At 38.8% G+C, this 25,894-nt stretch overlaps 1 protein-coding gene across 5 annotated transcripts in view; it reads right to left on the bottom strand.

Annotated features, from left to right (window-relative positions):
- Nucleotides 1–25,894, bottom strand: part of tiam2a (TIAM Rac1 associated GEF 2a) — an 85,754-nt gene that overhangs the window by 58,270 nt on the left and 1,590 nt on the right. The window contains exons 1-2 of one of the 5 annotated variants that reach the window (XM_077539252.1): nucleotides 7,722–7,881; nucleotides 7,608–7,656 (exon numbers count right to left, since the gene is read on the bottom strand). The exons of 1 other annotated variant lie outside the window; for it this stretch is intronic. The gene's annotated coding sequence lies outside the window, so the exon portion shown is untranslated. Of the gene's footprint in view, nucleotides 1–7,607; nucleotides 7,882–12,185; nucleotides 12,350–25,894 lie in introns of those variants that run through there. 3 more of the 5 variants (XM_077539255.1, XM_077539253.1, XM_077539250.1) reach the window with 3 other exon arrangements.

Genomic DNA, 25,894 nt, shown 5'->3' with positions numbered 1-25,894 from the left:
AATTAGTGTACTTGAACCACGCTACAGTATGCCCAGCAACTGTAACTGTTGGGATATAGTTTGTTCAGGCTGTATTTGTTCCATGACTTTGGATACAATATATTTTTTGTTGTTGTTGCACATTGCACATTATTTTAAGAGGAACGCACAGCACACTGTTGTAACCAAAAACAGTCAATAGATGGCAGGCACCCACTGTGACTTTTTGTTTTTGTTTTTTTATTTTTTATTTTACACTTCAGTAAGAACAAGACGGTTAACTTTATATTGTAAATAAATTCTTTGAATTTGATCATTCCTGCCTAATGTCAATTATCATATATTACATAAATTTACACAAAAATAATATGGAAATTGCATCACCTATATGTAGCCGATCTTTTGAAATAAGATTTACTGTACAATGAATAGAACCAATGATCATAGACTAGCCTTAGCCTACAGAAGCATATGCCTCTGTGTTATAAAGTGGGGGAGCGGAAAAAAAAAAAAAAAAAAAAAAAAAAAATCGAAAAAAAAAATCGAATCGTGACCCCAAAATCGAAATTTAAATCGAATCGTGGAGTTGGCGAATCGTGACACCCCTATAATATATATATGTGTGTGAAGTAAAATGTTTACATGCGAGTCCGTGCAAAACAACTTCCTGGTGAAAATTTGCTAGCCACTTATTTCATAAGCACACCATTATAAATTTTGAACTTTTTGCCACCTTTTGTAGTCTGAAATTTGGTTCATGTTTGACAACAGAACATTAGCTGGATAGTCACTTCGAGTTTTTGTTGTTTATAATAATAATAATAATAATAATAATAATTGAACTAAAATGTTCAGTTTGTTTTTCATTTTAATACGAGTAGGTAAAAGTTGAGGCATTTCTTTCCTTCTGAATCGTTTTGCCCAAAGTGTTCATGCAGGCAGACGCTTGTGTGACGTCATTTCCTTTTCCGAGAGCCACAGCAGCCCTTATTCATCCACACACAGTGATTTCCCCAAATACACACACACACACACACACACACGCGCGCGCGCGCGCGCCAATTGTTAGACTGATTTTGCACATCCCTAGTAGTTATGAGTCATGTGTTCCACTCGTACCACACAGAGTCAGTCTAAACTGTAGACACTTGGAAACATCTGGAAAAGCCACCAAATACTTTTCCATCCTCTAGCTCCTGACTTCTATACTAAACAGACAGATGGACAAATTGATCTTGTTGAAATGTTGCAAACTATCCTGTAAGAGAGACCAATGTATCTGGACTCGGAAAGAAGCAACGAGACCAGAGGAGACAAAGCAAAGCAGTTCACTCCCTGGACTGCAGGACCTCTAATAACATTAGCACAGAGCTGGCAACAAATTAGAAGTCAGCTTCTCCAATGACCGTTGAATGTCAAGTGCCATAAATAGCCTGTAGTATCTCCTGCAAACACGGCATACGCGCATGTGTGTTTGTTATTTACCATAGCTTGAAGAATGGTTGTTCATCCACTTAATAATTACAAACTGAGCTACGACCTGTAGATTTGAACCCAATTTAACTCATTCACTCCCAGCAGCCATTTTGACAGAAGTAATCCGGTTCGCTCCCGGCTGTTTTACTGGATTTTGGCTGATTTTGCAAGGCCCACCGAATATTCTGTTCTATTGCTATAAAAACACATGGAACTTCCCAAAAGAACGATTAGAGTCTCTTCTTTCATCAGGAAGTATTATTATATTTCTATCTGTTTCCGTTTTGCAGCAATTCACATTAGAATATAGCTATGTTTTTTCATTATTTACATTCCTGGTGAAAACACTGGCAAAAAGAGCTTGTTGCAACATGGCCCTGGTTGATCTCTTATACTCTGCTGCCACCTGCTGGCTGTTTGTGTAATAACTACAATTTCTCCAACCGTTCTTTGCAGTTGAGACGCTGCATCAAAGCCTTCTGTATGCTCTAGCAAAAAAAACACACAAACAAACAAACGTCTAAATACATCTTTGGGACACTTAAAACATTTAAAATAGAACGGATTTCTACGTTTTTTTGGGAGCAAATGAGTTAGTAGCGTCTGTTTGTATTCAGCATATGAATGTTCTTTTCAGGTTACTTGCTCAAGGATTCAACAACAACAAATTTCATCCGCTAGAGCTTTTTTAGCCATACAGGTGCAGTGTGCGAGTGAGGGAGGTGGGTCTCAAGCACCCCCACCGACCCCCCCTCCCTTGGGCACACAGAGCACACCTTGAGTTGAAACAGCTCTTATGCAATAGTAGAGAGAGTGTGCCTTGGCACTGCCAGCGGAATAGTAGAGCTGGATGTTTGTGTTAGATAAGAAACCTTGTGTACCCTTTGGGCGTCATGTAAGGCAGCAGTGGGGAGCCCACGGCCCGTGGGCCATACATAGCCTGAAAGAGAATTTCATCAGGCCCGCAATGCAATTCAAAAAACAAATTAAACCTCGGGGGAATTGCTTTCATTATTGCATCACAAAATTTGATACATTTAGTATGGCTGTCAGGAAGACTTGAGGAAAAAAAAGGTCCCGTCCCCTAGCATAAGGCAAGATGCCCATGTGATGCATACTGTAGCAATTTTCTCCCTGGTGACTGCAAAAACAGATGACAGATGAGTGTTCTTATCGTAGCATTCTTCGCAATGAGCTAACATCCTCTTCCGTCTGACAGCTGAGGCCTGACAGCCAAACAAGGCCTGATGATTGTATCGCTCCAGGAAACACGATCTTTGGTTACATTTACTTCTTTTCTTTTTTTTCTCAAGGAAAGAGAGTTAATTGAGCATGTTCAGAGAGTCAATATGGAATAGCCAGGGACGGAAAGCAACTAGAATGTGTTGACACTGGCCGGATGCCAAACGACTGAACCAACACGACAAAGCTTGGGGAGTGAGAAATCAAGACACGAGATTATCTGGCTTGGATATCGGGCTACCTCCTGCTCAAGTGGAGAGTGGGCTGGACTCAGAAGTGTGAAAGAGGGCTCTTCAACACAATACTTAAAACAACTGCTGCCAAAGGCCCTCCCAAGAACTTTGGGTCTGTCATGCTACTGAGCTACATTGTAAATTGTTTGTCGTTTGCTTTTGTGCTCCACCGAGGACAAACTGAACAACAATGGGGAAGTAAATCCTACATCTGGATACACACCTAAACTGAATGGTTTAATCCTTTCCCCTTGCTCCGCCCCTCTACAAATAAGTAGTTTTTATGTACACTAGTCATCATGCAAACAAACGACAAACAGATAACGAAGATATTTACTGCTCGTAATTCTGTTGGCTGCAACATATTCAATTCCCACTTAATGCTTTGTTTACAATCACCCAATCAGTCCAGGGTTTGTCCCGTCATTCCCGTTATGTCAGCTGAGACAAGTCACACTACAGCCTCTGCCATGACCCTGAACAGAATAAGCCACACAGAAAATAGATGGATGGATCATAGGCGGCCAAAATAGCATCATTCATCCCGAACAAGTTATGTAAATACGTCGACTTACACAACAGATAAGAGTGCACACTTCCGAGCTTTTATCTTCAAGATGGAAAGTCAATCTCTCCATCTCCACCCACGTGATGAGCAGGTGGGACATGGTGGAGAAAATGTGAATTTGCATCATCCATCATGGCAGAACAATGCAAGACAACACGGCGCCAAGTGAAACCCTCAACGTGAGCACTTTGGCCCGTCGCACCAGCTGTGTTTGCCTTTCCAATATAGATAGTAAGTGCCACCTGATGGCGACTGGACCAAAGTAAGTATGGATCAATCATGGTTTTTATTGTCACCGTGATCGACCTGTGAGCCGGTTTAAAACCACCAAGCGGGTGCATCGAAGGTCATTTCCACATAAACAAGATTAGCGGTTTACCATAAAGGATGTGCAAACACGTTTTGAAAGAAAAGCTGAAACACAAATTTATTCGAGAATAATTCCCTTTAAACCAGGGGTGGCGAGATCCGGTCCTCGAGGGCTAAAGTCCTGCAGGTTTTGGATATTTCCCTTCATCAACACAGCTGGTTCATGATCAGCTCATCAGCAAGCTCTGCAGAAGCCTGATAACGAGCCTGTTAATTGGAATCAGTTGCACTTCGAGTAGGGAAATTTATAAAACCTGCAACACTCCGGCCCTCGAGGACCGCAGTTTGCCACCCCTGCTTTAAACAAATGATCCATCAATGTCAGGAAATCGACTTCCCATATGCGAGTCAGCGCACCAGCACTTTTTCCTCTTTCTGTACCGTTGTTAATTTCCATAAATCAAAGCAGTAATTGTTCCTTCATGTACACTGACTTTCATGTCACATGCGCATTCAAACAGATGCAATAAAGAGCAATAGAAAATGCCAACACAAAGATGCGAGTTAAGATCTGACCATTTAATTTCATACGTTTATAATTTTGGCTGCAATTTGCTGTATTGTTTTACGCTACTGCATTATACTGACAGAGGTGTTTCAGTTGTCTATTTTGGGAACTGAGCCGAAAGTCAAACAACAATTAGGGACAGCCCCCACAGTATGACAGTACAGTTCTATGCCGCTGCAAACTACAACCACATTTCTACCTCCATTTATTAGAACATAAATCACCACTGTTTATCATCTTAATAAGTCCAATTTGATTTGTGAAATAAATCTTGCATTGCATCACATCGGATGCTTGAGGTGTACCGAATGTTGTAGATGCTGAGTCACTGCAAAAAAAAAAAAAAAAAAAAGAGAGATACCTCCCTCCTTTTTTTTCCCTCCACCTACATCAACTGCATTCATCCACCTGGAACCTTTTAATCCTGCACGCTGTGACAAATGGTTAAAACCGCCATCCTCTTTCAGTCTTCATTTTCTTTGCACAGCTTACAGATCATCCTTTTTTTTTGCAGGTGACCCTGAAGGTGTTCTTTAATCTCCCCCAAAAGGCTTGAGGCTGTTAAGAGAGCACGACCGGGCGAACCTTGTTCTGCCGGATCAGACCTTGCTGCGCCACTGAGCCTGGACAGAAGGCTTCTGTTTGTGCAGCCGCAGACACCCAAAGTGCAGCTTGGCTGAGTAAAGCCTCTGCAAGTGGACACGCGAGTGCGGGGCCACAAACGCAGCTTGCGACAGAAACTTTGAAATAAAGTTTCAGAGTCACTGAATTATGCATCAAGTAAAATATATAAGTACCATCAGGGTGACTTGTGTGCAAACGCAGGTCAGAGCCAGTCATGTGCCTTTTAGGTGACCTTCACTTGCTAAATGACAAGTCTTGGGCCAAGATACTGTCAGCACCAGCCTCTAGTTAAGCTTCTTTTTATAGCAACCTCTCCAGATGCTGCTTCATGAACACAAGACAAATAGAATCCAAACCACAGCAGCGGAAAATAGAAACACACGAGTCACCATCACACCGGCCTCGCTACGCTAAAAAAAACCAACAACCTGGGATCCATAAAAGGACAATGAACTGTAACCATTTAGTCCCAATGAATTCATGTTAAATCAGTCTTTAAGATGTGTGCACCACCTCCACCTTCAAGGATGACACCATGATGTTAACCATGCCTGATAAGTTATATGCACACCTTGCCATATATGGAGAAAAATGCAGAGGAGAGAAGACATGAAACATTGGCGACTTGAGAATTAATGGCGGTTCAAACTACCTAATAGGCTGCAGAAGCGTTGGAACAATTTCCCCCCCCCAAAAAAAAAAAAAAATCCTGCTGGCCACACAGACATCAAAAGAGAAGAAACGTTATTTTCCATCATCCATTAGCCTGCACCTCCATGCATAATTCACACTAAATGAACTGACAACAACAACAGTAGTGATTTGCATGAGGGAAGTTTATGGGGTAATGATGTCACTGCTTCAAATGTCCACGACCACCCACGGAGGAAGATGGCTGACATGTCCCTCTTTTCTTTTTTTCTTTTTTTTGGGTCACGAGTCAACTTATATTTGACAACAGACCACCTCCTCCTGCACAAAAAAAAAAAAAAAAAAAAAAAAAAAAATCACATGCTTTCCACTAAAAGGAAATTACGGGTCACACTCAATCGCCGTCACAAGGAAAAATGAAATAATACAAACATCATGTTCCGTGTGGTGGATAACATTTCCTCACCTCAAAAATGTGAACCGCATAGACAAAAATAAGAGCACGGTGCCACAACTTCTGAGTCGCCAAGTTTAGTTTCCACAGTTAAAACAGGGAGCACCCGCATACACGCACAAGAAATACAACAATTATGGAAGTCGATTACGATTTCTTTTATGGTCCATTAGCCACAACCAATGAGGCTGGTCTCTCCTAACAGACATTGTTTAGTAGCTTACTCTGGTCCTCGTGGCACAGTCCAATTCCAGTGCAAATGAGGTAAACACCATTCCCACAACTTCAATGCCTCATAAACTGATCACTAATGATGCTAATTAGGACATAAATATCCCAAAAGAGTGAATCAGCACACACACACACACATAACTGGATGGCGCCCAAGCACAACCTTTAAAGCGATTACTCCCAACTATTAGCCAGTGCTTTTATTTTTACACCCTCCTAGCCGCGTGGTTCAAAAGGTAGACCTGTCACAGTTGAGGGTTGCCAAGGTGAAAAAGGGCCAAATGCCAAAAGAAAGCCCTTCCTGGCTCTGTTTGCTCTGGTCAGTCCCCTCACTTCGGGGGAGATGCTGCCCTTTTGTTGGCTCTGTATGGGCTGCGAGAGCCTTTTGCAAGCAGCACACAGCCAAACAACAATAGAAAGCTACTAAATCACATTCTAATACAACTAGTGGCCATGTCCCGTGATTGAGTGCAAGGAGCAACACTCCCATAAATCAGACAGGAAGAGAGTGACATCACTGTGGGCTAAATGCTCATGGTCTCCTGAGCTAATACTTGAATGGAAGAACCTCCCAAATATACATTACATCCATCCATTCATTAATTTTTCTATAATGCTCATGGTTATTTTATTTATTTTGTCACGGGTGAGCTGCAGCCTCTCCCAGCTGAATTTGGGCGAGAGACCCTGGAGTGGTCTGCAGTCACATACTGTAAAAACAAACAATGGGAAATGAGCACTTTCAGATTTTTTTTTTTTTTTTTTTTATGATTATTTTAGGGAGGTGTGCCACACAAGCATTGGACGAGGTGCAATGTCCACAAAGGAAGGCTGGAGCCCAAATTCGAACCCCAAATTTAAGATTAGTGATGCAGCTAGTCAAACCACTTAACTATGCTGCCCTACACATTACATGGGCTTTATTCATGATTCCCATCCACCCATATTCCAATGACTAGTTCGCATCCAAGTGTGCTGTGCACAAAATGTGAGTTACAGACACAGTTAAAGCGAGTATAAATAAAAGTTTCGCTTAGCTGTGACGATGCAAACTGAGCCTGCGCTGAAACACTTGTTGGTTAAACATAGTAGATTACGTTTTGCCAGGCAAAGCAGCAGTTCCATTTTTTTTAACAAAAAGAAAACCTCCCTAATATCGGATAACACTTTGAATAGCATTAATATGTTTGCACTTTTTTTTTTTTGACGATATACTCATTAAAACGGCACCAAACAAAGCGCGCGTGATAGTAAAGTAAGTTGTACACTCACCGTTTAGTGTTTCCTCCACTCAAACAAACTGTAAGCCTCCTCACGGTGTCTAAACATTAAGTTTTTTGTTGTATTTAGAAGCAACAAAAACAGCGTGTTAGCTCGCTATGTTACCTCCACGGGTCGCGTTGCTTCCAGGCAGGACGCAGAGAGCGGAGAACAAGCCGACTCCTCCCAGACATTGTGGGGTTAAACTCCTCCTTCCCGCGGACAGCACGAAGAGGGGGGCGAGGCCCAGCTACTTGCTTCTCTTCTAACCTTTCCTTCCTTTCATATTCATGACAACACGCTTGGATATATTAAGGAATTCAGTGTGTTTACATTTATTTAGTCCGCTACTTATTTTGCACAGCACTCATGAAAACAGCATGTATAGAAAGACACAGGTGTTACTAGTCATGGCGTTAATTATGACTTCATTCAATTTCAGCGTTAGAACTTCGAGCGACAGCCTCCTGCTGTGTGTGCCACATTAAAAAATAAATAACTATAATTAATGTGATAACTCACATTACACTACTTAACATTATTATTATTATTGTATTTTTTTTCATGTACCATTACATACACATTTTTTCACTTACTGTGGACTGAAGATGACGTCACGCTTGCTCATGAAACAGGAAACGACCAGTCATGGCTCAGTTTGCTAATGTCACATGACCAAACCCTGAAAACATATGAGCTGTGATTGGTCGTCGCCTGAGAGCTCTGACTACCTTTGATGTCATTTTACTTTTTTTTTTTTTTTTTATTAATTTATCTATTTATTATTTATTTGTATTTGTATCCATCTCAGAGTAAGTTTAGGAATTATACTAGGTTACATGGTTTCATCACAAATAGTTTGTTTTTTTTCCCCCTAAATTTATTTATTAAGGAGGATTTTAGAGGTGAAGTGCTCATTACTTTACATTACATGGTGGCCACTTGCTAGTTATACATTTTTCAATCTCTTTAAGATATATCAAATTGAGGGCTAAAAAGTTGAGCGAATTCACAGAAATGCTGGACGCAATGTCAAAGGTATGACACAATGACAAAATGGCCATCAGAAACGACGACTCAATGGCATTGGTCACTACACAGTTCAAACACTTCACACCACTTACTGGGTTCGAAGATAAGCAGAAATAAAACCGAGCCTGTTTCATTTATGACCCAGAATAGTGTCAGCTTGGCTCACTAGCTAAAACATTTGCCTAACATTAGGCATAGCGGTTAGCATGGCGGGAGTTAGCTGCCATTCCGGCAATCAAATAATCCTACATTTTGCCGGGTATCTAGATTTAATATAGTACCACATCAACAATGGACCAACACGAAACGTAAGACATATATTTTATAAATCTGTGATACTTAAAGTACTGAGCTAAAACGTAAACATCAAAATTATATTTTGTCAAGATGCTCAGCATTAACGCTTACCTTCTGCAAAGTGTTCAAAACAAACACTGATGAAAGGACTTGGTATGTGGCTTGGAGTGAGATCAGCACTGCTGATTCATGAAAGCCACAAAAGTCTTCATCGTTTCCTTGGCAATTGTTCAGCCTTTCCTCTCAAATTCAAAACTGGTGATGTCAAATGTCAGAAATCAGACTTTCGTCCTCCCACCTGTGTTGTTACCGTCAAACGCCACAGAGTAATTCAGCATTGTTTGACATTGGCTTATCAAACTTATCTATTCAAAAACTTGTCACACTATAGCTAGCCTAGTAAAGTGAAAAATATGGTACACAAACTAAATAGCTATATTTCTGTAGTTATTATTTAGCCTTGTTTGTTTTTATGTGCCTTTTTCACAACAGTCAGTGTGACTTGTAAAACAGGAACCAATAGGACAGCAGGTTTACCCAAAAGAATACACAAACCGCTTTAAAGGAATGCTGCATGAAGGAACAACCAGTTATATCTCGTTACATTATTTTTTTGCTAATGCTCTGGATAAGGGTACATTATTTATTCATTTTTTTCCCCCCACTGTGCTACCAGTGGAACCGTCCAAATCAAAGAATCACGCTGGCCGCTCCCGTCTGTTCCCCATCTTATAGGCCACGAGCTTCGATGACCTTTTTTGACATTTGGCATCAATAGAATCGTTCACCAAACCCCCCTCGCGAGCATCGTAAACGCGCCTCCCATCTGTTCGTCATCCTCCATGAACCAGGAAGTTTCCCGAGTGCCAACTAACAAAGAGATGGACAAACATAAATATGATGAATGTTGTTTTTAACTTCTATTCAAACTTTTGTTAATAGTTTGTGCGACATTACAGTTTACAGCTAATGATAAAATGTGATGCAAAGTGCTATATGCTGATGGACTACATTCATTTTCGTTTAGCCCATTATGGTATTATAAAATATTATTTTGACCCTCATCTGTTCCAGTGTCGTGTATTCGGGTTTGAATGTTTTAATTGCATAATGTGGTTTAATGTGATTTCCTGCTATCTGGTTCTCAGTAAGTAAAAGGTTTGTCTGTCACGTGGATCAATGAGCTGATAAGAAACAGGTTTTGTCTCCACAGACAATCAATCAGCATGCGCGCGTTGACAGAATGCATTGTTATTCATGCGGCAAATGTATGAGGAGCATTCTCCTCCTTTCATTTTCTCTCGGCCGCTTGCAATAGCAAAAAATACCTGCAGCTCTTTGGTGACACTTCTCATTATAGTCAGAACTTCTTGCATGGAGATTTATAGGTTATAGACACATTTATAGGCGCTCCGTTGGGAGGCGGAGCGTCCATGCTTATCCCTGCAAGTCATCATAGATCGATGAAACACGGCTGTGCAGCTTTCCATTCTCTCAACACCCTTTTGCTGGGTTCTACTTAGTCAGGCATATCTTCTTGACGGTCAACACGGTATCTAATTATGCATCTCCAACAATCTCGAAAGGCTACAAGCGAAGGTGTCATGAGGATTTGTTGAAAGCATTTCTGGCCTGAACAGAATTAGACGTTGTACTACACAAGATCACACAATAACATTAACAATTGTAGTAATCCTTTGGCAAATTTCGCATATTCCCCATCATGATGTATGATCAGCATTAGCTGTCACTATTTTATTGTCCAACAGATACAGGATGAACTAGGGCTGGGCGATATGGCCAAAAAAGAAAATCTCAATTTTTGCAGTCATTCAGGACGATTACGATTTGAATCGATTTTAACATAATACATCCAACAAACGTTTATTTAAAGGTTTCATTTATTCAAAAAATAATTCCTGTGCAAAATGTTCAGACACCAGTAATGTATACTGATTCTAGATGAGTTTTAACATACACTTAACATTCATAGTTTGTGCCTAAATGCCACAATTAAGTAGTTGGTAGCTATTGTAAACAAACTCGATTTCACAAATTTTCAACAATTCGATTTTTTTAAATGACGATGTATCGAATTAATTAGATTTATTGCCCAGCCCTAGGATGAACACTATATGCATAAGTGTTGGGACACCCAGACAAAGTAAAAATGGGGACATTCCTGAAATAGTATGTTCATGATTTATTGGAAAGCAAAGCGTACAGTCAACATCATTGACTTGTGTTGTTTCATGTTCACATCCTGTCTTATGTACTCGTTTTCATTTCCACGTGTTGTCATAAAGCCAGTCCCTTGTGTCGACTAATCAGCTAGCTTGTTGTCTTGTCATTTCGCTAGTCTTGAGTTCCCTGTTCTGTCCGTCTATCGGTTCATTGATTCTGTTTCTGTCGCCAGTCACATTTTCTCGACATATTTTGTTGCCTACTATCACTTGACTCAGAATTGTCGTGTTCAATTAAAAAGCCTTTGATTTTTTTTTATTTTTTTTTTTTATGCCTTATCTTTCCACCGCCCTTCCGTCCACCTCTCCTGTGTAACTTCTTTGGTCTTTGTTGTAAGCCGTGCTTTCATGTCATCTTGCCGTATTTAAACACATGAAAAGAGTTGTTGGAGGGTGCGTCTGATTTGCAAACAACATGCACGCACACAATCACAATGGCTTCCTTGTGCCTGTGGCCAGTTTTGTGCCATCGCCCCCTAAATACACTGACCAACCGTCGCAGACTTTTCTATCACACGGAGCCATTAAAGTACATCCGGTATGTGGAAATGACAAGGACAGGCTCCTCGTACGGTCCAAATAAGAGCTGGATCGCACTGTACAACAGTGATACGGCTGAGGAAAATCACTTACCATCTACCCAATTCACACACACGCACACAATTATAACCCTATTACAGTGCTCGCATGGGCAGAACAAATGGTGGCAGTTAGAAAGCCTGAAGAACCGGGGGTGCTGCTGAGAGAACTCATTTGAGGGAGCGGGAAGGAAGAATGAGTCAAGGTTCTCATGCATGAGTGTGCATGTGAGAGAGAGAGAGAGAGAGAGAGAGAGAGAGAGAGAGAGAGAGAGAGAGAGAGAGAGAGAGAGAGAGAGAGAGAGAGAGAGAGAGTTATGTAGATTCTTTTTTCTTAGAAAGTGCTAAAAGCTTATTATTAATTCCATTTTGTCATTAAAACATCCATCATATTTCCAGCATGTCCTCATTACTCCTCCCAGAGCCGTCACGGAAGTCACCTTAGGGGCTTGTGCGTCCACTCCCAATGATCTTAGGAGCTTTGTTGTCTGCGGTTTTGTGCCTCTGGCAGGTTTTCTCTCCCATGGCAAACAGGTCTGAGGTGAGGGACCGGAGAAAGTCGAGCTCAAAGAGCCGCACGTTTTAGTTTCCGCCGCCCTTCTGCAGCCAGGCCCAGATTCGGGGCTTGTTGGCACAGCCCCAAGAGACAAAGCAGAGGAGAAAAGAATCTAAGTCAGGGGTTTCCAAACTATGGCCCGGGGGCCATTTGTTACCCACCAACCATTTTTAAGCGGCCTGTTGCTTTTACTCAAAATATCTGCGACTAATAAATGTGTTTTATATACTGTCAAGCTTTTCGAAATATGCAAATGAACTATTGACAATTAAACAAGTAACAATATTTCTGTTCATAACATGGTAAAAATATCACGTGAATGATTCCCAAGTAACTGCTTTAAAAATTGTGTTAATGACTGGTGTGGGGTTAGGGGCTGATATTTTCTGGTGCGTTACAGGCTTTCAATTACACCATTTAAAATAGAGCATTTAAATCCTGAATTATTTGTCGTGATAGACCGATATGGTTTTTTTCCAGGGGTGATACCGATTATTTGTAGTCAAGGAGGCCGATAACCGATATGTCAAGCCGATATTCATTTGCAGTAAAACAGAAAATATAAGCGAAAAAAATAAAAATAAATAAATAACTGTGTTGAAATGACATTAAGCATGTTTGTTCAAACAACTTTTCAAATATTCAACACTTAAGGTTCTTCCTTTTCATATTAAACATAAAAAGAATCAACAGCTTTGTTTTATATTTATAACGAAAATTGCAAATAGCTTCCAGGGTCATCAGCATCATTTTTTCTATTGTGAGTAAAGTTTTCCAAAATTCCAATAATGTAGCGTAGCTAATAGGGGGTTTTCGTTGGTTTCAAAAGATCTTCGTACACAGTGAAATTTGTCTGAACATGTTCAAAATTTCTTTCTGACAAGTAATAACTGTCGCAAATTTGCTACGTTCACAAGCATTCACCGCTCAGTGACAAAGGCAGATGCCGATATTGATCAAAATGACAAATATCGGCACAGATAATAGCCCCAAACGATAATTGGTCTATCCCTACTTGCCTTGTCGAAAGCTGTTCAAGTAGCAGTTTTTAAGACATTTGATTTTGGTGTGCTTGATAAATTAAAGTTAAAAAAAAAATTAAAAAAATCCAAGTGTCTCTTGCATCCATCAATGTTTTCTGTATGTGGGATGTGTTTGGAGTGGAAAGATTTTTTGAGCTTACACATACATATACATTGCCTCAATTATTGTGTATGGTTCATTCTTCCAAATGTTTCTTGTGTAACGTCATCCCACTTAATGTTACATTTTCGTTGTTTCCGGATACAGACATGTTACTTTGTATTTTGTTCCAATGTGCTTTGATCCACTTTTTTTTCTGCAAGTCAAAGAAACATCACTTCCTCCAAAAATGGCGTTACTTGATTGAGTTACTGCCTTCTAAAATTGAGTCGACTGAGAATAACATATGACAAGGCAATAAAGGAACACATGACAAAGGAAAGTTCAGTAAAGAAAATGATAAAAGCTGATTCCAAACGAGCTAAATGCAATCAGTCACTCAAGTGTAATGCGGTTTGTGCGCCACTTATAGTTCATTGAATACAGCAACCGATAACAAACTGAGGATGTAAACAACTCAAGAGGAGAAAGTTTAAGAATGAGAAAGTGTAACAATTTTTGTCTGAAAATAAATCATCATCAAAAAGTATGCACCTTAACGAGGTCTTTCATTGGCCGTAGTATAACGCACAATTAGCAGTGTGAACCTTTTCACCGAGGTTCATTACATTCTCACTCCCCGTGGAGAAACACTTTCACACCCATGTTGAGGGGACCAGTTAAAATTACACTCCCTTGTTAAAATCCACTTCATTGGAACTACTGCACTCAATAATCACCTGCCAAACAGGAAGGCCGCGTTGTCTTCATGCCGGGTAGTTTAGGTTTTAGTGTAGACTAAATGAATTGGAATGATTGGTAAGGAATTGCTAAATCGCGGAAAGATGATATCCGTCAGCTCCTCTTTACTAAATATGTCTGCACTGTGTCTGCCTGTGGTTTGTTTATACACAATGCAGCAACAATGGATTCATTTGTGTATACTGTACTGTATAGGTGCGGTATTGCACACTGTTCAATGCGATTTGAGTTGTGTAGAAACTAAATCCATGCAAATTTCATCGTGCTTTATGGCACCAAGCTCTCATGTCCTTGACAGGGGCAGAAATAAACACTTTCTGGCCCATTTCACAAGAGGGCACCTGCTGGTTTTTGGGCACCACTACAGTCCTTTTGCAGCCGAGTGTGTGATTGTGTGTGTGTACTAGTAGCATTTCATACTAATAATGCGCTGTTTCCATTTGGGCTGTAGAATTGTATTAGTCCTCTCTTTAATGTATGGTGAGTGCCACATTGGCCACAAGAAAGAGGTTAGCTTTATGTTGTTAGCATGCTAGCAGACTATATGATCATACTGTGCCATCAGAGTAGTATTAATCTCAAATGTGTTTCATATATTGTAATTAACGCCCTCTGTGTTGTGTGTAAATTTGTTTGGTAGAGTATTTGTTGCAATAATGCTTCATGGCAAAAAGCCTTAACGCCACAGGAAAGCTTGTTTACTTCCATTTGAAATGGTCTCTCATTTGTGAGGGAGTCCTTTAAAGATGAACTACCGATGTCCGTTATGGAAACAAATTATTATTTTAGGAAGTAACCACATTTGTAATTTTGGTTTTGAGTTGGAAACACTTGCTTCAAGTTATCATAGCCGACAGCTAACGGGAGAAGCTAGCTAACTCAGTGACGACCACCTGAGGTCCCAGCTGTGGAAGGTAAGTGGTAGTCGAGTATCTGTAAATGTATGTTGATACTTTTTGCATATTAACGGACTTAACACATTCACTGCCAGCCCAGAAAAAACTACATCATTTGACGTCTTTTGCCGTCAATGGCACACTGCCAGCCCAGAAAAAACTACATCATTTGACGTCTTTTGCCGTCAATGGCAGTGAATGAGTTAATAGTGGGGTTTTAAAAGGACTGTATTATTAATTTACTACCACTAGATGGTACTAAATCCTACACCCTGTCCCAACATGCTTGTGTTAAGTGACGACTTAATATGTGTGAATGTGAAAACAACCCGAACAATGACAGACACTATACAAAAGGGATGGATAGATGGGGAAAAAGGCAAAGGACCAGCCAGAAATGCGCAAATAGGAGTAAAAGTCAGAGAGCAGTGCACAAAGGGAATAACCTCCACGTCGTTGCTAGGTCACGGACTTCCCAACCCCGAAACGCACTCGCACGCACGCACGCAAACACACTGGGGTGGCATCTGCTGTCGATGGATGCTGACACACTGCACTCTCTGCTGGGGCCACCCGTCACAGATGTTCTGAGAGAGGTCCCTTCCTTCCCTTACTCTTTGGGAGAGCTCAGACGATTCAGTCCCAGAGAGACAAGGAAACAGGAAGTGTGTTTGTATTTAACAGGACAGCACATATCTGCATTCTCTCTCTCTCTCTCTCTAGTTAAATATACACAACACGAGGGGTGTGAATTGCCTCGTACCTGACGATTCGATTCGTATCACGATTCACAGGTCACGATTCGATTCGATACCGATTAATCCCTTTACGAATTTATAAGTCGATTGTTGCGATTTTTTTTCATTCAAATTTAGAAAATACTAATCAGTAAGCTTGTAGAGTGTAAGATTTGATATGAAAATGTATTATTTATTTATCTGAAATTTCAGTCTTATAGAGGTTGTAATCTGTTTCATGTTTGAACAGCATTAAAATAAAATATTAAGGCTTAATGTTCCGTTCATATAACATTCTTCCATGCTCAAGGTGTGAATCCTAACCCGAAGTCAGACGTTTTGTTGAATATTTTTCCATTAAAAATGGAAGTTTAAAAATCGATTCACACACACACACAAAAAAAAAAAGGCAATGATGATAAGACGTTGAATCGGTAAGACTACCGAATGAACAATTCTGAGCTCTTAAAAAAAAAATAATTAAAAAAAAACGTTTTTTTTTTTTATTGAATCGATGTAGTATCGCGATATATCGCCGAATCGATTTTTTTTAACACCCTTACACAACACTAGATGCAGACTAGGCTGTTTTGTAGTCCCTGGAAATTGAAGGAAGCATAAAAAGACTGCAACTCCCAAAAAAGAAAATGTCACATTTTTGTGGAACCTCTTAAAATAAAACTGAAAGTCTTCACTTTCGTCTCTCTCTCTCTCTCTCTCTCTCTCTCTCTAACACGAATGGAATGCAAAGGAGAAAAGGTCAGATTTGTAGGTAATGCGTGTGTGACTGTATGAAATAGTCACAACAATATATACAAAATGGAGGAAAGTATGCCTATCATCTTTGTCTAATCGCGAGTTGTATCCGAGGGAGATTGTGTGGTTTAATAGTCAAATGTTAATACAGTAAATGCACGTGCGCGTGTGTCTTAACGTCAATATCACCCACAACGTTCCGCCTGATGGGGATTAAACATTTATGAGCATGTTTATTAATGACCAGCAGGCATCAGGGTTCACACACAAAACCGCACGCAACAGATTGGAGAAGCGGCAGGAGGGACGTTTGTAAAGTAGCACCAAGAGTGTCAAATGTGTTCGCTTGTGAAGGAAGATGAGATTTGTTTCAGCATGTTTAACACCTAAACAAACCAACTAAGAACACCAAAGAGTTATGTATGAATAACATATAGCAGTAAAAATGACAACAGATATTTACTGTACTGTTGACTTGGCCTCGATGGTTCATTTTTATTCCGGAACCAAGGACGTATACAGTAGTATCCGATAATGAAGACAGTTATGGAATAAAAGGCATATAATTTAATTTATGTTCAAATTAGTGGCTAGGAGTGGCACAAAATAATAAAAATAATAATAATAATAATAATAATAATAATAATGGGGTACTGTTTGTGTTTCTTGGTAGGGCTGGGTATCGATTCTAATGTCCTCAGTCGATTCGATTTTGATTTTTTTCCCGATTCGATTCGATTCACTTCGCTTCAATCGGATCTCGATTTATTATGGAACATCAATTCTTCTTAAATGTCAAGGACATGATTAAAAACATATATATATTAAATTCCAAAGTAAATTTCAACACATTATCACTTAAGTGCTAGACAAACATTGACATCACCAAGGATGAGATGAAAATATTTTCACAATTGTAACTCAACAATTGTAAATGTAAATTAAAAAGAAAAAAGAAAACTAAGGGAAAAAAATTGGCCTTCAGGATTCTATTTTCTTAAGAAATTATGGGGGGAAAAAAAGAGATTAAAATGATCGATTCATGGTTTTATGAATCAATATCGGGCTTGAAAAGGAAATTCGATTTTATATTTATTATTTGATTTTTTTAATTCAGCCCTATTTCTTAGTCTGCTAGCAGGCCACTTCCTGGTTTCCACTGACTTTCGCTCAGACATTTCACTTTTAAACCTCGTCCGGGGCGTTTTTCTTAATTGATGAAAACGTCTAGTTTTCATTGCTAGCATGTTAGCGGTTAGCATGTGTTGAATTTGACCGACACGTTGTACGACAAAATGGGAGGCGGAGTGCACCATGTTGTTACGGCCGCTGGAAAAAAATTGAAAGTTGTGGGGGTTAGGACAGCTACAAATGCTAAAATGTTCTGTTATGATACGTGAAGAGGAAACGGTGTGAAAATGAAAATATGAAATACTTCTTTTAAAAAACAAAAAACAAAAACAAAAACAAAAAACTTGTTTTTGTAGCTGCACATGAACAGGGTTCATTTGGACAGCTTTTCTAACATGCAAATTCTGCGAAATTTGTTAGCAAGAGCGTCATGCATGAACTAGCACTGACAAACAACCTTCCCCTAGCAAACGAACACTCTCTGCCCTCGCCTCGAAGCCACGTTTAAAACATCATTCGGTGACATTTGAAATGAATGGCTAAGATAGAGCTGGCAGCCACTGTCCCCATTACATGTCAGCGTAACTGATTTAGAAGCTGTCATTTTAAGGGGAAGAAAAAGTCACAGTGTCACTTTAATTTCTGCTGTTTTCTTTTTATGAGAATCTAAAAACGGAATGAGGAATCTCTCTGTAGTGGGATCCAAAAAATCCGCATGATTTAAGATTGATTTAATGGTGGAAGAAAAACATCATGAAAAGATCGCTCAACATCCTTCAGAACTAATTTGTTTGAACTCAGTGAAAAATATTGCAGTTGCTGTTTGCCAGAAGAGTAACTGATTAGAAGTGTGGTCAAATCAAGCTAAACATGAAAGCTGAAACAACACTTGTTTTTCTAAAGCGTCCTAGTTGTTGTCTGGCGTCTCATCAGCCTTCAATTTAAACGTGACCAACTAAATGACAATGCGTTGAAAAATGAAAATTTACAACATTTTGCACAACAATTTGATGACAGACTCATTTTTCGCTTCTTATTTAAGGGTCCCCGATTTATGACGGTCTCAACCCGCAGCGTTTTGTGGTTAGAAACCAGTTACAACTAGTTCGCACCCCTTTCGGTTCTCAAGCCAAGCGCAGAAGCAACAATAAGGAACCATTCTTCCTTTTCTATATTTCTTTTGATTTGTTTTATATTTATGACCTAGGAATGTAGGCATGAAACGATTTGTATTTTGGGAAGTGCAATGCATGTACTGTGTAAAGTATGTTTAAAGTTGGACGGTACATTGTAATGTAAACATTGTTAGCTTATTCAACAATATAGCCTACAATGTAAACATTGTTAGCTTATTCAACAATAGGCTACATTTTCAAATTTCAATCACTTTATTGAGGAAGAAGAAGAAGTAGTAGAAGAAGAAAAAAAAGAAGAAAAAGAAAGCAGAAGAAACACATGACAGTATAAGCACACTGGTGACGCGCAACCACTCAATACGCGAACTAGCTAGCTAAAAGTTAGCCAGTTAACAACCAACTGCTAACCTTCGGCTAACAAAAGCTAATGACACTCTCGTTCACTGACGCACACGTCACTCAACATGCCAGGCTGTCTTTTGAAGGAGCGTCCACATTCTTATTTATCCGATTAATCAATGGGATAATATTTAATTAATATCTGCATCCCCCCAATACATGTATTTAATGTAACGCTAACATCACAACTTCCTTAGCATAAGTGAGACTACAGTCAGAATACCTTGCTATATTTTTTTAATTGAATTACACGTGCGTCTGTTTTGCACACTTGCCAGTGACTCTCAGGAGAGAACCTTCTTAGCATTGTAAACAAACACGAAGACATCAACTAGGCCTGAAGGGCTAATTACCAGCTAGCAGCTTGAACCACGCTGTCAAACGGCGAAGGAAGGGGGGCAAAATAGACGCACAGTCATCGCGCTTAACGGAAAACAAGGAGGCTTGTTTTTTTGTTGTTGTTTTTTTTTGGCGGCGGCGGATGAAACAGGTGTCACATCTGCAGACGGCGCTGAGTCAGCCTTTTAATAAGCAGCTTTTTACGAGGTTTTGTACCCCGGTGACAGACTTATGAATGGAAGACTGCATGAGAACGAGCGTTAAATGTCTGCTCTGTATTAAAGAAGGACGTGTGAAGAAGACCTGCGTAAAAAAATCCGCCTGGTGATGCGGGTGGGGGGGGATAGTCACGGACCAAAAATCTCCCCCGCAATCGTTCAATTATTTTCCCACACACGATGTGCTGTGTTGGGGCTTGCTCAGCATCTCAACACCACCCCACGATACACGCACATTTTCCACATTTAATAAGCTCCCCTGTCACCCAGATTAAAATCCCAGTGAAAAATCAGCATTTTGTCGCCTTGACAACAACTTCAATCTGCGCTTTCAAAGCCTCAGCCCCACGTCTCCTAATTGTCACAACCTTTGAACTACAATTGTCACAGTGACCACTCGCTAAACCGTCCATGCTATGAAAACCTGAGATGAGACTCGGACAAAAACAAACAAACAAACAACAGAATAAAAACGATATTGCACACAAACTTACATACTGCATATTGACGAATATGTTTGTCCGATGTTGCCCATTTTATGAATTATCACGTGGTGCGCCCAAACAGAAATAACCAACTTTTACAATATATTTAATTATTATCCACAAGACAATTAAGAACCCAGGGGACCAGCTATCGGGTTTGTACTGTCTCATAACTCTGTAAAAAAAAAAAAAAAGAAAAAAAGTTACACTTTTAGCAACTGGTATGTAGTGATCATAAATTTTACTTTGTTACTTTGCGTGGCTTGCTAGCTTGTTTTGGCTAATTGTTAGCTTAACAACTTTGATTTAAAACAAAAACAAAAACAAAAAAAATCCAATAATCAATAACAAATCTATTTTTCTTTTGAGCCTGGAATTGATTCATAAAACAAAAAAAAACAAAAAAAAATCTTTTTACCATAAATTCATAAGAAAATATCTTTTTTTTTTTGTATCTTACTTTTTTCTTGAAAATTCACGTGAATTCAAAATTGTGTTTTTAGACCTGAAATTATTGCATTTTAATAAATATGTAGAATTATTCAATTGGAATTATGAAAGTATTTTCATCTCATGCCTTGCTGATCTCAATGTTTTTGTCACACTTTCATTAATAAACTCAATCATTTTACCAGTTTCCGCGAAATTTAATGTTTAATGTTTGTGGCGGTTCTAATCATGTCCTTGATATTTAAAAAAATAATTGATATTCCATAATTACTCAATATCAGATTGAATGGGCTCTTTGCACAAATCCAACACTTCCTGAACTCAATAACACTTCTTGATTTCCTGTCTTGAATGAGTGGATAAACTTGATTAATCCAGGTGAGCTTGATCTCAGTAACCATGACAACTAGGGGTGTAAAAAAAAAAAAAAAATCGATTCGGCGATATATCGCGATACTACATCGCGTGATTCTCTAATCGATTCAATAAAAAAAAAAATCGATTTTATTTATTTATTTATGTATTTTTTATTTTTATTTATTTATTTATTTATTTATTTTTTTTAAGAGCTCAGAATTGTTCATTCGGTAGTCTTACCGATTCAACGTCTTATCATCATTGCCTTTTTTTTTTTTTTTTTTTTTGTGTGTGAATCGATTTTTAAACTTCCATTTTTAATGGGAAAATATTTAACAAAACGTCTGACTTCGGGTTAGGATTCACACCTTGAGCATGGAAGAATGTTATATGAACGGAACATTAAGCCTTAATATTTTATTTTAATGCTGTTCAAACATGAAACAGATTACAACCTCTATAAGACTGAAATTTCAGATAAATAAATAACACATTTTCATATAAATCTTACACTCTACAAGCTTACTGATTAGTATTTTCTAAATTTGAATGAAAAAAAATCGCAACAATCGACTTATAAATTCGTATCGGGATTAATCGGTATCGAATCGAATCGTGACCTGTGAATCGTGATACGAATCGAATCGTCAGGTACTAGGCAATTCACACCCCTAATGACAACTATGGCCAAACACACCTGGATTAATCAGTTTGCCCAATCATGAAAGACAGGAAACAAAGGATCATTTTGCCACTTTTTTTTTTTCTTTTTTTTTTTTTAATTAACTAGAATTTCATGTTTAGACTAGTGGAGGCACATATAAATTGTAAAGAAATAACATGCTAACTCATAAATATTTCTTTCAAAATGTTTTGTCCCCATCTCGCCCCCATTTTTTTCTTTTTTTTAAACCATGTTAACAAAGCCGCCAGACGTCAGTCCTGAAATGCGTACCCGTGGCCTGTTTGCATAAGTGAAAGTGATTCAAGTTGCATTGTGACAGCCGCTGAACCACCGCCAGCACACAAACAGTAACGTGCACAAGGGTGAGGTATTTCGTGACAAGCATTTAAACCACGAATAAAACACTCTCGCCGGTACGTAAATACACGGCGGCTTGGCAAACACCAGCTGTCATAACCACGGCGTTTTGCAAAGCTTTTCAACGTGCCCCAAAAAGACGATTACATGAACGACACAAACAAACGCTGAGAGTGTAATTAGAGCAAATATGGAGGTGAGGGTTAGGAAAACATCTTGAAAATATAATAGCTGGCTGAGTAAATGCTTATTTTAAGATTCATTGCACAGCAGTTCATGTTTTTGTTTTGAAACAGTTATAAGCGCTCTGTTCAAACTACCGTATTTTCCGCACTATAAGGCGCACCTCAGAGCAGCAGTTTTTGAAAATAACATTATATAATGTATACAATGGGTAATTGCCTTCGGAGGAACAAGTTTGCACACCCCGGGTTTAGATGGCTAATTGTTAGCCTCAAAACTTTGATTTTTTTTATTTATTTATTGAACATATAAACAAGCAAAACAGCAGAAAAAAACGGTAATCAAAAGAAAAGAAAATCCCAATAAAATAATCAATTAATCATAATTTACATGTTCAAAATGGAGTAGGAAGAAGTTAGAAACTTATCTAGTCCTACCCCTTTCACTTTATATATTTAAACTTATTTCATTATTAATACAATACAAATTTACTATTTTTTTTTTAATAAAATGTATAAACCTGGTTTTATATATATATATATATATATATATATATATATATATATATATATATATATATATGTATAAATTTCCTAAACATATACCATAATACCTATCTAAATCATATACACATACTCACATGTACAATTTTCATACTCTGGTCTGACAAAAGTAATTTTTTTTTAACTTTACTTTTAAACATTTTTTTAAACTCCAGAAGTGAGTCACATTTTTTCAGATCAATTCCCAAATTATTCCACAAATTAACACCTTTTACAGATGCACACCTTTGCTTAATATTTGTTCTTGTTTTATTTTTTTATTTTTTTTTATCACTTGTACCCCTTATATCATAAGGTCCGTGTCTTTCCATGATAGATGTATGTCCTAATTAATAGATTGTAGTAAGTTCAAGTAGTTCAAAGGATGCACATTTATATGACCAAATATTCAGGTTAGAAAAGGTGTAAACCAGGTTTTGAAAAACTCGAATAAGAGCATATTTTGGGTTTTTGCATTATTGCCAATATTTGGGGTTTTGAAAGGGTTATTGATTGCATGTAAACAAGAGCAACAAATATAGTACATTCTTCATTTGTAAATGAATAATAATTTTGACAAGCAATTAAATGAAGTTGCATAATTATCAACTGGGAACATTGTTTACCATGTATCTTTGTCCATCTATGCCAAGCAGAAGAAATATATGTGACATTTGTTTTTGTGGTATGTCTTGCTATTTCTCCTATGCAAAATATGTGCTTTGGCTGTGCAAAGGTTGAGAAGCACTGCTGGTTCTGTTAATGGTCACAGAGGCTCCTTGAAACCAGCAGGAAGTTTTAAACACCCCCATGGCGGTGAATAATTGCTGGAGCTGAGATAGGGGATCCCCCCCCCCCCCCCGCCTACAGGATGATGGATGCTCCTGCAAACGTCCCCGACTGTTCTCCAGACTAGGAATGAAGATGATATGGTTACGCTTGCAACCATGGCAGGCTGCTGTTACTCAACTAATCGAAAGCTGGAATCAATTAGGAATGTGGCGAGCAAAACAAGAAGGCTGCGGAACATTTCCAAGCAAAAGAAACTCATCCCGTTTATCACACGACTCCCGAAGAGGTATACGATTGATTCATTCCAGTGATGCACTTTCTATTCCTTTATCATATTACAGAGAGTTTTGCGTGTGTAGAGGCCATTTCTTTCAAGGTAATGGCTGCGCCTGCTATATGGTACCACACTGACCTCTAATGGTCAGAGCCGGTACTGACCCTGGAGGAGGCCTGTGGCTTTTATTTGACTACAGAAGCTCTGCTGAGAGAATGCACCAGTCAAGATCTATTTAAAAGACAATCAGTCAACTACAGATCTTCATCCATGCTAACTTCCTGCCTTCATTTATTTGCTCAGTCGACTGTAAACCATTAATGTCACCACCTCGTCATGAACAGGCAGTGAATCATTTCCCTCTCCCATATTCCGTCTTTGGGGCACGCATCAATTACCTGCCCACGTACTAGTCATGAATTGCCGGGTTTATTTAAAGGAGTGCAATGTACACTAACGATGGCACCGAAGCTGCGTTTGATTTTAATGTTAACGAACGACACCAAAGTGTAAATCATCACATCCCTTAGCGTATTACCTCATTCCATGTTGTTCTATTGTTTACAACTCACATTAGGAAACCCATTTATTTACCTGGCTTTTGGAGTATTACAGATTTATGGACGGACTTTTGACAAAGAGACCCACAATTTGGTATTTTTGACGACGTATCAAGCTTAAGGAACATAAAAATGCTTTGTGTGGCTTAAGGGTAGTAATTATGTGTCAATAAATCTTCCTCTACGGCCTTGTGTGTTATTTAAACAAATCCTCTTGCGTTTCCTTATTACACTATGCAGGCCCATTACAAGTACAGGAGGGCCTCGGTGCAAGTGAATGCTGGCTCAGCTCTGGGAGCCAGCATATGCCGCTTTATTTTTGTCTTTGTGTTAATCCATCCATTTTTCTTGAGTGTTTGTCCTCACTATAGGGTCAGATGGAGCTTTAGGAGAGAGGGTCGGGTGCACCCTGGATTGGTCGCCAGGCAACCACAAGGCGTACACGACCTCCTCACGCTCACATTGATGTCGAAGGGTCATCAGTGAATCAACCACAGCAGCTTAACGCATAGTAAGGCAAATATATCGCAGGTGATTGTTCAGTTAAATCTAAAATTTAGAAATGTGGCCGGTTTGTAGCAATCCACATTATGTTCTATGGTTTAGGTTGCACATTTTGGTGTTGATATATATGTTTCATTCCCAACTGTTTTGTGTGTCAGTTTTACAGTTACGGGTAAAGTTGAACTGGGACAAGCTGTTTGAAGCAGGCACGCTGTGCACTTTCGTAGAAGAGTACTACAGACTACTTGGGGGAAAAAAACAAAACAAAACTGTGTTTTAACTTTTAACAAATGGGGGTTTTAGTCAGTTTAAATGTGGGGAAGGGGTAAGACTACTGCATGTACACAATACGGTCACTCCATAGGCGTGGACGTGTAAAATCTAGGGATCGACCAATATTTGATATTTTGCCAACTATTGGCATCTTTTTTTTTTTTTTTTTTTTAAACAAATCTGAAGTCTGATAAAGCTGACAACGTCACTGACTGGAGAAAGTTTGCGAACGTCGCCAATTTTGGTTTTGACAGGGTTTGGAAAATGTTGCAAAGATGTTCGCTGACAGTTTTTACTTGTCACGAAATTTTTTTTGATCATGTTCAAACAACTTTTCAACGAACTGCGAACATTGTTTGATACCTTTTACAAACCCTGACCCAAACCCCAAATTTGCTACATTTACAAGCATTCACCGCTCAGTTGAGATAGCAGCTTGAGATCAATATAAAACTGGCTTAACCTAAAGGAATTTTTTATGTATCTATTTAAATTGTCAATAAACTTTTCTGAAAGACGCTGCTGACAAAGAATCCTCTGCACTTTTTGTTTATAAAAATTAAATAAAAATTACGAAGTTATGTTGAAATTTTGGACAATTTATTTTTTTGATTTTGTTTTATTTTTTACGATAG

Source organism: Festucalex cinctus, chromosome 12, assembly GCF_051991245.1.
Source record: "Festucalex cinctus isolate MCC-2025b chromosome 12, RoL_Fcin_1.0, whole genome shotgun sequence".
Classification (NCBI taxonomy): Eukaryota; Metazoa; Chordata; class Actinopteri; order Syngnathiformes; family Syngnathidae; genus Festucalex; species Festucalex cinctus.
This window is presented reverse-complemented; position numbering and strand designations above follow the sequence as displayed.